Source organism: Notamacropus eugenii, chromosome 1 (genome assembly GCF_028372415.1).
Source record: "Notamacropus eugenii isolate mMacEug1 chromosome 1, mMacEug1.pri_v2, whole genome shotgun sequence".
Taxonomy (NCBI): domain Eukaryota; kingdom Metazoa; phylum Chordata; class Mammalia; order Diprotodontia; family Macropodidae; genus Notamacropus; species Notamacropus eugenii.
Genome location: NC_092872.1, coordinates 542868339 through 542882819, shown reverse-complemented (window position 1 = coordinate 542882819; position 14481 = coordinate 542868339). Strand labels below are relative to the sequence as shown.

Genomic DNA, 14481 nt, shown 5'->3' with positions numbered 1-14481 from the left:
CTGTGGCATACAACAGGTGTCTAACCAATGCTTGTTGGTTGATTATATAAAAGAAAATGCTTCAAAAACCTTCTCTATAGCAACCAGCCTACCGAAAGCACTCAAGCCTACAGGAAGGGCGGTACTGCTCTCTGAAAGAACTGACTTATTATTTTATTATCACAAACCTGCAGAATGTATTTGGAAATTGAGATATACAACAATCTGTCACCATGGGGATTTCTCCTTTATTAATTAACGTGTCTTCATTTTAATTGTCAAAAGCAACTTGGCATAGTGAAAGAGAACTGCCCTCAGAGACAGTAAGACCTGCCTCAGCTCTATACTGGCTTTGTGGCCTCTGGGTAGTGACATAACTTCTCAGTAATCCCACATAAGTCTCTCTAAATGTGTAAGTTGCAACAGAGTTGCCCATCTGTATTGGTAGAGAGATTTCTCCTTTGGGAGTTCCCAATAAAAATGAAATTGTTTGACCCACCAAAACTAGTAAGCAACCTCACCAAAAACCAGCCAAATTTCAGTCTTAAATATAGTCTTCCTCCCCATATTATTGTGTAGATGTGTAACTGTACTTGGGGTGTCTCCCCAGAAGAATGTAAGTTCCTTGGGGACAATGGGAGCTTTTCTATTTTGTCTTTGTATCTTCCACACCTAGTCCGGTGGCTGGCGCATTGTGGCAGCCAGTAAGCGTTTGTTGGTTGACTGATGGATTAATTGAATGGATTTTTCCTTCGAGCAATTTTTTTCAGGCCTCAAAGAAGTTGGCATAATGACTACTAGAGCTAGCCTTGAAGCCAAGAAGACCTGGGTTCAAATTCTACCTCTGACACATACTTAGGAAGGAGTAAGTCATTTAAATTCTCAGTGCCCTAGAGAAAGTAGTGACCTGATTTTGGACAGCGAATCCCCTCACCTGGGAGTTCCCTGTTCCAAGGAAATCACAGGTCTAGTCCCTAATCTCTCCCTCAGCATACTGAAATGACTCTGGGGCCAAATCTAACCCATTTCCTTTCTAAAGCAAATCGTTAAATTTTCAGTGTGAGTATTAACACCTCAGAAAGCCACAAAGAAGGGCTCGATTTATTGTTCTGCTAATTGTCTATACCTGACAAGTATTCATAATTCAGATTAAATCTAAAAGTGTGTGTCTACATCCATCTACCCCTCAATCCAGCTGTTAAACATTTACCAGAATACCCCTGTCTGTAATCACTGATTTAATCCCATCTGTGTTCACTTTGTTCATTTCCAAATGAGAAAGAAAGAAGAGAGAAACATGGAGAAATAGAAATATGCCACTATAAAGGGAGGGGGGAGTAAAAATCCATCACAAAAAAAAAAACAACAAAGATGGACTGGAGAAGAAACAGGGCAAGAAGTGGGGAGCTCAGAAAGCCAGACCCCATGTTACAGTAAAGACTCCAAATGGGAAAAACCAAGAGATGCACCTGTCACAGCCTACAAGGGAAGCCATTCGGCACCAAGGATGAACATTCCCAGAACATAAAAGTAGTTCTTGTGGAAATTTATGGATCACCCCAAAGCCACAGCCCTCCATTTTATTAATTACTTTATTTCAAATTATTTTATTAATTAGCTAATTATAATTACAACAATTATAATTAATAATTATATTAAATTATTTTATTGATTAGTTAATTTAGTTTAATTCAATCTCCCTGATACTTAGCCCCTTTGGCACCTGATCACAGTATTTGCTCCTTGTACAATGTTTCTCTTCCCACTGGAAAGAAAAATTCTGTGGGAGCAAGAACCACATCACACAATTACTCTGAGTCCCAGCTCTGGAGCTCACATAGAGAGCACTCAGTTACTACTTATTAACTCAAATGGTTCCTTCCTTCCACTTCCCTAGGTTCCCAGTCACAGACACCAGCAAGGTCTCAGAAGAAAACCCTTGATAAAAGCCCTAGGGAGAATATCCACAGACCAACCTGTGAGGAGTATAGAACAAAAGAATTCCGAGGTAGGGAGGGGAACTTGTCTCCTAATTCATTTGGTTCTTTGCTAAAAATGGTAGGAGTTTATTTATTATTTTACTCCTTGTTTCATATGAGGCTCTTGTTCCTCGCTGTTTGGCCAATAACCTTATTACACAGTACTTTTTTTTTTTTTAATCCCTTTGATAAGTGAGGTCAGCTACGCCTCTCAACAGAGAGGCCGACAACAAAAACAAAAACAATAAAAAAAGTCACCTCCACTAAAGGAGACAGAGAAGGCTCCGGCTGTCTTAGTCATGAGGCTACAGAATGATTTAATACTCTCTGACACATGAAGGATGTCAAACTATGTCTCTGGTGATAAGTTTAACAGTAGCAAGAAGGAGTCTAGGTAAAACAGTCCAAAGGTTTCTTCTATGTCATCATGACCAAGATAATTAACCTGAGCCTCAGTTTTTTCATCTGTAAAATGGGGATAATAACACATACACACCTTTGATTTTACAAAATTCTTGTAAAGTTCTGACATCCAGAACAGACCTGAAAGATTATCTGGATACCAGGCTTGTTAGGGGTCCATGTACTTGGTTTAAGTGTTTTAATGACTATATTTCAATGTAATTGGTTTCCTTTGAAATCCTATACATTTTATTTTATACTCTTAAGAAACTATTCTGAGAAACAGGTCCATGACACACCAAAAAATGTTAAGAATCACTAGTCTTGTCCAATTACTTCATTTCACAGATGAGGAAACTGAAAACCAGGGACCATAGGTAGCTTGCCAGAGGCTACTCAGGTTGTGTCAGAAACAAAATGTGAACCCAGGTGCTCTGATTCCAGTAGCCCATGGCCCATACCAACCAAAAGAGGAAATGTGTATAAACCAGTTTTAAAATACCAATTATTACTTTTATTGTTACTGTCAGTTAACAAGGCAAACTCAGTATTTTTTAAAAATGACAGATTTCTATCATTTTCTAATCCAAAGGCAAAGAGGGGATGAACCAGATCAAGTAGTGCAAAGAACACTGAAAGGTCTAGTCCCTGTAAACTTTCCCAGATTCCTTCCTGCCCTCTGATCTTCAGATCGTCATTACTACCAAAGAGCACCGACCCCAGCCAGATCCATGCTAGGGCAAAGGGACAAAACAGTAGACTCCACCTTCGCCTACTGGTTCTCGACAGCCATGTTCAATTAAGGAGATCACTACCTTCTCTGCAATTTATAACTTCCTAAAGCACCAAGTGTTTAAGTGATTTGCCCAAGGTCACACAGTAAGTATGTGTCAGAAGTAGGTGGAAAATAAAAATACCTACCATTAAAAACTCCTTTTAAACAAGACAGACAGAAATTGGCAGATGAGGTTCAGATTACCTTGGAATCCCTCTAATTCTTTAATGATACTCAAAGTCTGGTCTGATGGCAAACCAAATCATTATTTGGTGAGGAACCAGTCTGAACAGGCCTTCTCCTTCTAGTTTTTGCCAGGAAGCCAGCCCAGACTCCATCCAAAGCACACAAATCTGTAGGCACTCGGCATTACCTCTTATTTTGGAGTCTACAGTAGATGTTCTTCCCAACAAACAAGCAATTAACTGTCATCTCTTGTCCAGAGATAGCAAGAAAATTAGACTGAGGTTCTATTCCCTCTGACTCTTTTATGTAGCAAGATTTTTTTAAGGTTCCAAAGAAATAACTGTCTTCATAACATTTTAGTCTTTTTAAAAAGAGGAGAAATTTGAATTTACAAGATCTTGTTCTCTACTATTATAATATGACAATGTTGTCCATTAATTCAGTCGTGTTGGATTCTTCATAATCCCATGGATCATTGCACACCAAGCCCTCCTATCCTCCACTATCTCCTGAAGTCTATCTAAGCTCATTGTTCATTGCTACCATGTGTCAATACGTAGCAGCAAAGCTGACAATGGTCCAAGCGGAAGATTAGACCATACTCTTGAAACAATAATGATAACAACACCTCACAGGACGGTATAGTGGAAAGTGCCAGATTTGAAGTCAAAGGACTTAGATTCAAATTCTGTTCTGATACTTACAACCAATGAAACCTTGGACAATTCACTTCATCTGGGCCTGTTTTCTCACATGTAAAATAAAGGCGTTAGTCCCTTCCACTTTTAAATCCCATGATTCTAATGCTTAAAGCGAGGGTTCTGAACCTTTTCAATGTCATGGATCCCTTTAGCAGTCTAGTGAAACCCACGGACCCCTTCTCAGAAAAATATCCTTAAGTGCATAAAATAAATTATGTAGGATTATAAGGGAAACCAATTCTACTGAAATAGTTATCAAAATATTTCTTAAATAAATTCACAGATGCCAGGTTAACAACCACAGGCTTCAAAACACTTTCCTCCCAGTCCCATAGGGAATACAGTAAAGAACAGGATGAAGGACAAAGAATATGGGATTTGGAGTCAAGAAACCTGGCTTCAAATCTGTCATTTACTCCTGTGAGCCCCTGAGTGTGTCTTTTAGTTATTTTTGTTACATTTTATGTTCAGAACTGCCTCCCTCCCTGGCTCCCCCCCGCCCCAGTAGAGAAGGCCACCACTTGATGCAGCTTATAAATATGTGTAAAACCATACTATGCATACTTCTATTTATCCATTCTTTCTCTGGAGGGGATAGCATCTTCCTTCACAGGTCCTTCATAGTTGATCTGAGTATTTACAGTACTGAGAATAACTTAGTTGCTGACAATGGTTCTTTGAACAATATTACTGTTACCGTATACAGCGTTCTCTTGGTCCTGCTCACTTTGCTTTTCATCATTACATGGAAATCTTTTCATGTTTTTCTAAAATGAACCAGCTCATCATATCTTATAGTGCCAGTAGTATTCTGTCACAATCATATACTACAGCTTGTTCAGCCAAACCCTGATAGATGGGCATCTCCTCAATTTTCAGTTATTTGTCACCACAAAGAGAGCTGCTATAAATATTTTAGAACATAAAAGTTCTTTTCCTTTTTGTCTAATCACCTTAGAAAACGGGCCTAATAGCAGTACTGCTGGGTCAAAGGATATACTCCTGAATATTTCTCTTCTCTTGTTTGGGTCTCAGTCTTCTCAACTGAAAAATGACAGGGTTGAAGCAGATGACCTCTCAGCCCTCCCAGCTTGGCATTGATGATTCTACAATTCTCATTTTGTAAATGAGGAAACTGAAAAGCAGAAGAGTTACGTGTCTTAAGGTCACATAGCTTTGGAGGGGCCAGGAGCCAGACAAGTGCTATATCTCCACTACTCTGTGCTTCCTCTCATCTTTTAAAGAAACCCTACAGACATGAAACACAAGGAGTTCCTCTAGATATAAATGGAAGAAACGGTGGGATTTTCTAGTTGCTTAATACTTCTGATACTTTAATACTAGAAGTTGTTTTTGAAGTATTTTCCTCTCCCAGAATATAGTTATGGAAGTCAAATGATAATATCCTCCGGGGAAAAAAAAATGTCTATTTCTAAAGCCGAAATTTAGACATCTCTGAGCATTAATGTGGTAGAACCTATTTATACATATTTCCTGATCTCCCACCTCACCCCCACTGAAAACTTGCGAACATTCTGGAGAACAATATGCAGGAACAATCCCATTTCTTGGAATCCCCCAACCCCAAGAATAACTGAATGGACCTAGCTGTACAAAAAACGGTCAGATATGCTCCATTGGAAATAACAAAAAAAAAAAAAAGATTTTAAACAACATTATGTCTAAAAATTGAAGAATAAATAAGATTGAATCAATTATGGCATACTGATATAATGGAACATTACACCCAAAATGATCTGTGATATCAGCAATTTGAATGTTCCCTCCAACAATACATGCCTTCCCCATCCTATGCCACTCCTGTTCATGCCCTTCTACAATTTCACCAAAGAGCGCCCGTCCAAAGTGCCAGAGGCCTTAACCGAATGTTATTCTGCCATCAAAAATGATGAATATGAATCATATGAGGAAATATGGAAAGAACTTTAGGAAATGATGTAAAATGGAATTAGCAGAGCTAAATCTTTCTGCATATTGACTAGAGACAGCTGGTGGCATAGTGGACAGATGAAAGACCTCTGTGTTAAAAATCTAGCCCACACACTTACTAGCTGTGTGACCCTGGGCACCTCACTTCACAACTCTGCCTCCTTTTTCACAGCTGTAAAGTGGGGACAATAATAGCACCACCTTAAAAATCAAATGAGATAATACTTATAAAAAGTGCTTAGCAGAGTGCCTGACACATAGCAGTCGATACATAAATGCTTATTCCCTTCTCCCCTCCCCCCACCGACAAGTGACAAGCAGAGACGCAGACACTGACAGTCAGACCCAAGAGATCGAAGCTCCATACGGACCTGAAGGAGTCCTTGGAACACAAGCAGTTTCCTTCCTTGTGTCTTACTTTGATTACACCTTGTTAAAGATTCTGTGTAAGACTTTACCATTTTGTGTTTGTTCATTTGCTTATAACATCAAGAGAGGAAAAGGAAACCTATTACAGAGATCTCAGGACCGAACTGTGAAGTGGTGTTACTAATGTAGAAACTCAAGTCCTCTGTTCTAACGAGTCTTCACGGCCACAGAAGAGTGAGATCCGTCCACACCAGCCCCTGATCAAACCACTCCAGGGGGCAGCCCCAGACTCTACAGGCTGTGCTTTCCAGCCCCTCCTCCCTCGACTTTGCAACTAAACTTTGTATGTCCAGAGTGCCTAGGACAATGCTCCACACACAGTACAGATTCAAGTTTTGAAAGGAGAGGAAGACCACAATTTGGACACACAACAGTGAGAAAAGTGAGCTGGAATAATCAAAAGAGAAGTGAAAGAAAAAGGAAGACAGGTCTGTCTAGAGCAGAGAGCACCACACAGGGAGTTCAGGATGGATCGAGGTGTTTGGGGCTCTCCTTGGTGGGCGAACCCCAGGAGAGGAGGTTGGAAGATTCCAACGCAGGAGGTCCAAGGGTTAAAGGGGAGAGAAGGGAAGGTGATCCTTGAGCCCCAACCAGGGATCACGGAAGTCAGACAAAGTGAGGGACCCGAGATGTCTGCCCCTCACCTCCCACCGCACACACTCCGGAGCACCTCGCAGCAGGACAGGCGAAGGGGAGCAGCTGGCCAGCAGCACCCAGCCCACAGCTGCACGGCTTCCTTCCCCTCTTTTGCGAAATGCAAGTAGCGCCTCAACAGGACTGGCGCGCCCCCTTTCCCCCAAATTGCGGCCCCTAGAGGGAGTGGTTGTCCCCCAGGGGGTGCCCAGGACCCAGCTATACCCGGCTTATTCTAACTGCCCGAGTCCAGGCAGTGAAGCAGTGAGTGGCAGCAGATCGAGAGTCACTCTTTCTCTGCAGCAGACACACGCACTAGATATGGAGGGTGGCACAGGGACCAGACCGACAGCCCGAAATCCTGCACCCCCTGACTCAGTTTGGATGCTTGACGGGGAAGGGGGAGTCCGTTCCTTTCGGCAGTCCCCCATCCACTCCGCGCACATCCCTACTTGGATGCCCACATGCATGCCTCCATGCATCCGTAACATGCCCTCCTGGCACCAGCCAGGACGGGCAGCTCACACTCCGCTAGACCCAACCCCTCCCCAGGGGCAGTCGCCAAACTCACCACCTGTAACCAGGGTGCTCTGCCCCTGGGCAGGAGTGCAGAGTGAGTGACAGAGCTGGGGAGGCCAGCCTGCCGCCCAGGACTCCCCCCAGGACCCCTGCACGTCAGGGTTGTGGCTGCAGCTACCGCCCCTTTCCCGGTTGGTCTCCAGGACGCTCTGGCTCCTGCCACAGGGGCCGTTTCCTCACTCAACAGTTTGAACTTCTGCTTCTGCTTGAGGCTCCCAGCTCAGCCCTCCACGTGATCACCCGCCTCCCTGCAGGCCGGCCTTGCCCCGGCCCGGTCCCTGCCTCCCCGGAGACCCGCCCTCCCTCCTCCAGCCCGGGGCGGGGTGCTCGGTGGTGTTGGCTGCTGCAGAAGCTTCCGGGCAGACCAGCCTTGAATTAAGGCCAAGCGGAGCCAGAAGGAGCCCTCAGCCACAGGCTCTGGGTTCTCCTTGGCATCCCACCCACCCACCCCCAAAAGTTCCTTTTTTATGGTTACTAATGTTTCTGCAAAGCAGACTCTGGGCGCCAGTGACTCCCTGTTACCTCCAGGATCACATATGAAATCCTCTATTTGTCTCCCAAAGCTTTTGATAGATGGCCCTCCTCACCCCTCCTGGGCCTTTCCAATCTTCTTACACCTTACCTTCCCCGCCGAGCTCAATGCCACTGGCCTCCTTGGCCGGATGCTTCATCTCCAGACTGAGCTTTTCCACTGCCTGGAGTTCTCTCTCCTTCCTCATCTCTGCCTCCTAATTTCCCTGACTTTCTTGAGTCTCAGCTAAAGTCCCATCTTCTGCAAGAAGCCTTTCCTCAACCTTAGGGCCTTCCCTCTGAGACCACCCCCAACTTGTCCTGTAGCTTGTTTATACCTAGTTGTTTGCATGTGGTCTCTCTCAATAAACTGTGAGCTCCTTGGAAGCAGGGACTGTCTTTTTGTTTTATTTTGTCTTCCTTTGCAACCCTTGCTTAGCACAATTCCTAGATACTAAGAGGTGCTCTTACATCTCTATCTGAAGACCCCTGACGTTGGCCAACTGCCCCTTCTATAAAGACATAGATAAATAAAACTGACAACCAACTTCTCACAGTGATTTAGAGTACCATTTCCTTAACCAAAATTCAGTTTGATATAACATGTATAGTCCCAACACTGTGCTAACTCACAAAGAGTCAAAGTATATCAAAATTGGGAGGACCCTCTAGACCACTTCCCTCCTTAGTGGATCCCTTAAGGGACAGGGTGGCCATGTAAAGAGCCCTGGATCTGGAGACAGAAGATTCTAATCTCTCCTCTTTTACTACAGCTAGTAACTGGTAACTACAGTAACTACAGCTTTGGACTTGAAATCAAAACTATCCCTGTCTTCAAACTTAGCTGAGTAACCTTGCTCAAGTCTAGCGCAGGGGGGAAATTTTTAGATCTGGAATCAGGATTCGGATTGAAATCCCAATTTTGCTATGTAGTACCTATAGGAATTTGAAGAAGTCATCCAACTTCCTCCGGGCCTCAGTTTGCTGAACTATAAAATGAGAGAGCTGAACTGGTAGTGAGCCTTTTGGAGGTCTCATAAGATCTAAGTTGATGGAACAACACCTTAGCCCCTCAGTTTCTTCATCTGTAAAATTGGAATTGAAGATTCAGAATTTTAGAATTGGAAGGAATTTAGAAGCCGTCTAACCCAACACACACTTGAAAAACAAATTCCCCTATAGCATAGCTGCCAAGTTATTACCCAACCTCTTCTTGAAGACTTCCAATGAGGGAGAGCACCCTACCTCCAGAGGTAGCCTGTTCTACTTATGTGATGATTATGTTACTGAAGGATAATAATACTTCCACAGCACTTCCCTCACAAGGTCATTTGGAGGCACCAATCAGATCATGTGCGTAGACCTTTTACAAACCTTAGATTCCTATATAAATGTCAGCTGATATAGTTGTGATTACTTGTATAACCTTGGGAAAGTCCTGTTCTTCTTTGATACATGTTCCTCATCTGTAGAAGGGAGTACTGGACTAGATTAGATAACTCTTTTCAGCCTTAAGCCTTGACATGATTTCTTTCCTCTGAAAGTCAAAGAGCTCTAAATATATGTGACACTAAAACCCAGTTCCTTTCTCTGTCTCTGTCTCTGTCTCTGTCTCTCTCTGTCTCTCTCTCTGTGTCTCTGTCTCTCTCTGTCTCTCTCTCTGTCTCTCTCTGTCTGTCTGTCTGTCTCTCTCTCTCTCTCTGTTTCTCTCTCCTACAGGTGTTTTGCTACATATCCTCACACATGCCTCATGGAATTGACAGGGGACTTGTGAAATTCCAAAAATTACAATCACTATGCTAAACAAAAAAGTTTTCTTGCATTTTGACTTTATGTGGTGTCTTTCAAAGAGTCTAGGACTTTCTGAAGTATCTCCTTCAGTCCCTGAGGGATGTCACAGCTGCAGGGCTGGGGTGGGGGGGGGGGCTGAGTTGGGGAGGGGAAGGGAAGGATGGTGAGAGAGTGAGGAACAAAGCGGTTAGAGATCATTTGCCTGGAGACTTTCAAAAGTCTTAGCACAGTCAGGCACAGGAGTGGCTAAACTTTGGGTTTGACTAGAGCCTGTTCCTGAAGGAAACAAAGGAGAGGTGAACAATTCCAAAAATTCTGAGACTGTGCTTATGATTCCCTAAGAGGAAGAAGAGGATTATCTGCTGGTGTAGAGAGAAAAGGAGGCTGGATAATAAAATTCAGACAGAAATCATAAGCTGAAGTTCTCCAGATTCTAAACTGGGCCCTAGAGGAGAGGGCTGGCTAGAAGATGGTGCCTGTAAGTAATCGTGTTGGCCCCAGGACAGAGAAGATGAGGGGGCACTTTGGTGACCGATATTCCCCCAGCAAGTTTACACCTATGACCAAAAATATAGCCAAGAAATGTGTGTCTTCTTTAAGGTAACACCCTGGCCTCTTGTGGTTTTCCTTTTTTTTTTTTTTTTTTTTTTGGAGAGGGGAGTCCAGTATAGGAAACTCCTGATAAAGGAACTCCCTCTACCAATTCAAATCAGCAAATATTCTGCAACTTACCACCTTGGAGGGCTGACTAGAACAAAGATACTGGAATGGTTTGCCATTTCCTTCTCCAGTTCATTGCACAGATGAGCAGACTCATGATACTGTAGAAAAAACACCAACCCATGAGTCAAAAGAACTGGCTTCTAATTCTGCCTTTGAATTTCACTACAACTGTGACACTGGGAGCAAGACTGAACCTCCTGAGCCTCAGTTTCCTTATCTGTAAAATAGAGGAGGTGAACTAGATGATTTCTGAGATTCCTTCCACCTCTAGATTGATAATATAAGTATGGAGGGGCAAGAAAGACCCTTGGTCACTGCCCCCCCACTTTCTTTCCATGCTAGAACCCTGCTAAAAGGTCAAAAACCTATGGATGCCTCTAGATACCCTGGGTAAGTCATTTAACCTTATTTACCTCAGTTCCTCATCTGTAAAAGGAGCAGGAGAAGGAAATAGCAAATTACTCCAGTATCTCTGCCAAGAAAACCTAAAATGGGATCATGGAGAGTTGGACACAACTGAAATGATTGAACGAACAAAGTTAGAGGTGACCCAAGGATGAGACGTGATGGGATAGAATGCAGGAATTCTTACCATAGAAACAGCAATGTCCTTACTATGTTTTGAGTCACTAGCATTTTAATAAATAACCATTTATGGTACTGTAGTCTGTAAACAAATGTACCTATCAGCCCCAGCCATTTCCTCCTTCAGAGGTACTCTAAAGGTCACTTCTGTTGGTATTATAAACAGTGCCTCTATTGATGGAATCATAGAGGCACTAGGAACAGCAAACAGTTTAGGATACATACCTGTACAAGTACAGCCAAGATTTTAGCATAAAAAAAAAAAAGATAACTGCAAATCCACAAGCTACTCTGTCTCATGATACTGACCAACCAAATTGAAGTTCTCACTTTCCTTTTCCTCTGCATCATCAACTCAGTTTATGCCTGATCACAGTAAGACTTGAATTTTCCCAGCCCCAATATCTTACATATACCTGGATACAGCTTCTCTTAGGCAATCTTTAAGTTAAAAGTTGTACAAATCGGGTCACCCAAGGCTCAAAGCTCAGCTTTCATTTTTTCCAAATTTGTCCAGAAAGAGAAAGTTCATTTTGCCCCCTGGGCCAGTCTTGGACCTTAAGATCAGATCAGCTTGAATTTTTTCCAGGTAATTTCCCCAGTAAAAATCCTGAGAAGGGACTCACTCTCAAAATTAAATTAATCCCTGCTTTCCTTCAATGTTCAGCTCAGATGTTACTTCCTACAAAAAAGACCTTTCCTGATCCATTTAAGAATTTCTGCACTCTTCTCCCAAAATGACCATGTATATTTTGCATTAATGTCTACATAATTGTCCTCCCTCCCCTAATTCATAGACTACACTATTCTTGGAGATCAGGAACTATTTCAGTTTTAGTTTGGTAAATGAATTTACTAAATATTTTTGGAGAGCCTAATATGTATAATAGTAAGGATAGCTAGATGGCACAGTGGCTAAAGTTACCAGCCTGAAATCAGGAAGACTTGTCTTTGTGAGTTCAGATCTGACCTCAGACACTTCTTAGCTGTGTGACCCTAGAAAAGTCACTTAACCCTGTTTACCTCAATTTCCTTATTGGTAAAATGAGCTGGAGAAAGAAATATCAAACCACTTCGGTGTCTTTGCCAATAAAATCCCAAATTGGGTCACAAGGAGTGGGACACAACTGAAAACAACTCAACAACAACAGCAATATATAAAGGCCTGTGCCAGGTGAAGTGGCAGACAGAAAGAACTATTAGATATAGTGCCCTCAAAGAAGCTGGCATAGGTGATATGACATGTACATAAATAACTGTAATATAAAATGCAAAGAGATAAATGACATAACAGAGGTCAAAATATTCTGGAAAAATATTTGAAAGAGAATGAGAGGAATCACAAGGTGAGAGAAGAGCAAAAATTGCCCCAATTTTCAAAAAAAGGAAAAAAGACAGAGTCTATCAAAGGGAGCTTGACTTTGATCCCTGGAAAATTCTAGAATAGACCATTAAAGAGATGGTCAGTGGATATCTAGAAAGGGTAGGAACAATTACAAAGGGCTAGTCTGGCTTCATCAGGAAGAAGTCATGGTAGAATAATAGTCTTTCCTTTTTTGACAGGAATACCAACCCAGTAGATCAGGGGAATCCTATGCATGTAGAGATTATCATATCCAGACCAATTGATTACAATCTCTTGATCCTGACTGGGATTCTTTGGTAACTTAACTGTCTATTTCTGGTTTCTTACACTATTTTTTTTCTTTGATCTGGAGGTGATGGGGCTTGACAACCTCATTTCTGGTTGTGTTAAATTTGGGGTTTCTTATGGAATAAGTAATTCTTATAGGAATAAGTGGGTGATACACCCACTGTGCTCTTCTCTTGTCAGACATGATCAGAATCGTGTTCTATTCTGAATATCATGGTTTAAGAAGAATAATGATAAACTAGACAGTGTCCAGAGAATGACAAATATGAGGTAAAGGGTCTTGAGTCAACGGCATATGAAGATCCATTAGAGGTACGTAGCGTGGCTAGCCTAGAGAAGAAGAAACTCCAGGAGAAGTTAACAGCTGCTTTCAAGTATTCACAGGGACATCATGTGGAGGAAGGATTCATAATCATAATAGCTAATATTTATATTAAACACGATGTACCAGGCACTGTGCTAAGTGCTTCACATATTATCTCATTTGATCTGCACAACGGTTGGGGAGGGGGGGAGAGAGCAGGGAAGTGTTATTATTATTCTCATTTTACAGATGGGGAAACAGGGGCAAACAGGGGTTAAAATGACTTGCCCAGGGTCATCCAGGTAGTAAATGTATCAGGATGATTTTGAACTCAGGTCTTCTTGACTCCAGGCACTACCTCCTTGCCAGAGGGGGTCTCTTCCTCTGATTGGATCCACTCCTCCCAGAGGAGGAGAGGTCCAGCTCAGCCAGCCATGTCCCATTCCTCTCTTGGATGCGCTCAGAACTTCCTCTACCATGCTCCCTTGCTAGGTACCTTTGTCTCTCCTCTTTACAATTTCTTTTTATGTGTTATCTTCCTGCATTAGAATGCCAGCTCCTTGAGGTCAGAGATTTGTGGTTCAAGTGATTGGCACATGCTGACCACTTACTAAATTCTAATTGACTGACTTCAACTCAACATGTGTTAGGTATGTCACAATGTAAATTTCTTTTTTTCTACTTTTTAAAAATGATCTATGATATCCAAATGGCAAAAGATTTAGATTTACAACCAAGAACAAATTGTCCAGGAAAACTGAATAAAATCCTGCAGAGGGAAAATGATCCTTTAATGAAATAGAGGACTTCCAACGATGCCCGATAGAAGAGTGTTAAGTAGAAACTTTGAAATATAAATACAGGAGTCAAGACAGACATAAAAAAGTAATTATGAGCAGTAATCATAAGGTACCAAACAAGGATGAAGTATTTACATTCTAATAGGAAGAGATGATGCAAGTGTTCCATCAAAACTCTATTATCTTTAGGTATTATTGAGGGAATCAAATAAGTCAGAGAGTCCAGGAATGGTTTTGTTATGTTTTAACAATCTTTAAAAGAAGAAAGGAAAGGAAGAGGGAAAGAAATTTACTAGGGTAAAAAAAAAGAGAGAGTGAAGTTATCTAGGAAGGGTAGAAGAAATGATCTCATATAAACAGAGCAGGCAAGTAGAATACTACACACACAAGGAAAAAGGGCTTGGGAGAATGGGTGACATTTGAACTTCAATTTCAGCTAGACTGAAGGAGGGAAGAATGTGCATATACATAGCCTATACAGAAATACCTTTCATTTAACAG

The 14481-nt window shown here is 42.0% G+C and overlaps 1 protein-coding gene across 2 annotated transcripts in view; it reads right to left on the bottom strand.

Moving 5' to 3' along the window:
• PLCG2 (phospholipase C gamma 2) overlaps window positions 1-7827 on the bottom strand; it is a 168580-nt gene extending 160753 nt beyond the window's left edge. Inside the window, exon 1 of one of the 2 annotated variants that reach the window (XM_072634199.1) lies at window positions 7606-7827. The gene's annotated coding sequence lies outside the window, so the exon portion shown is untranslated. Of the gene's footprint in view, window positions 1-7045; window positions 7134-7605 lie in introns of those variants that run through there. The other variant, XM_072634200.1, reaches the window with a different exon arrangement.
• Window positions 7828-14481: the final 6654 nt, after the last annotated feature.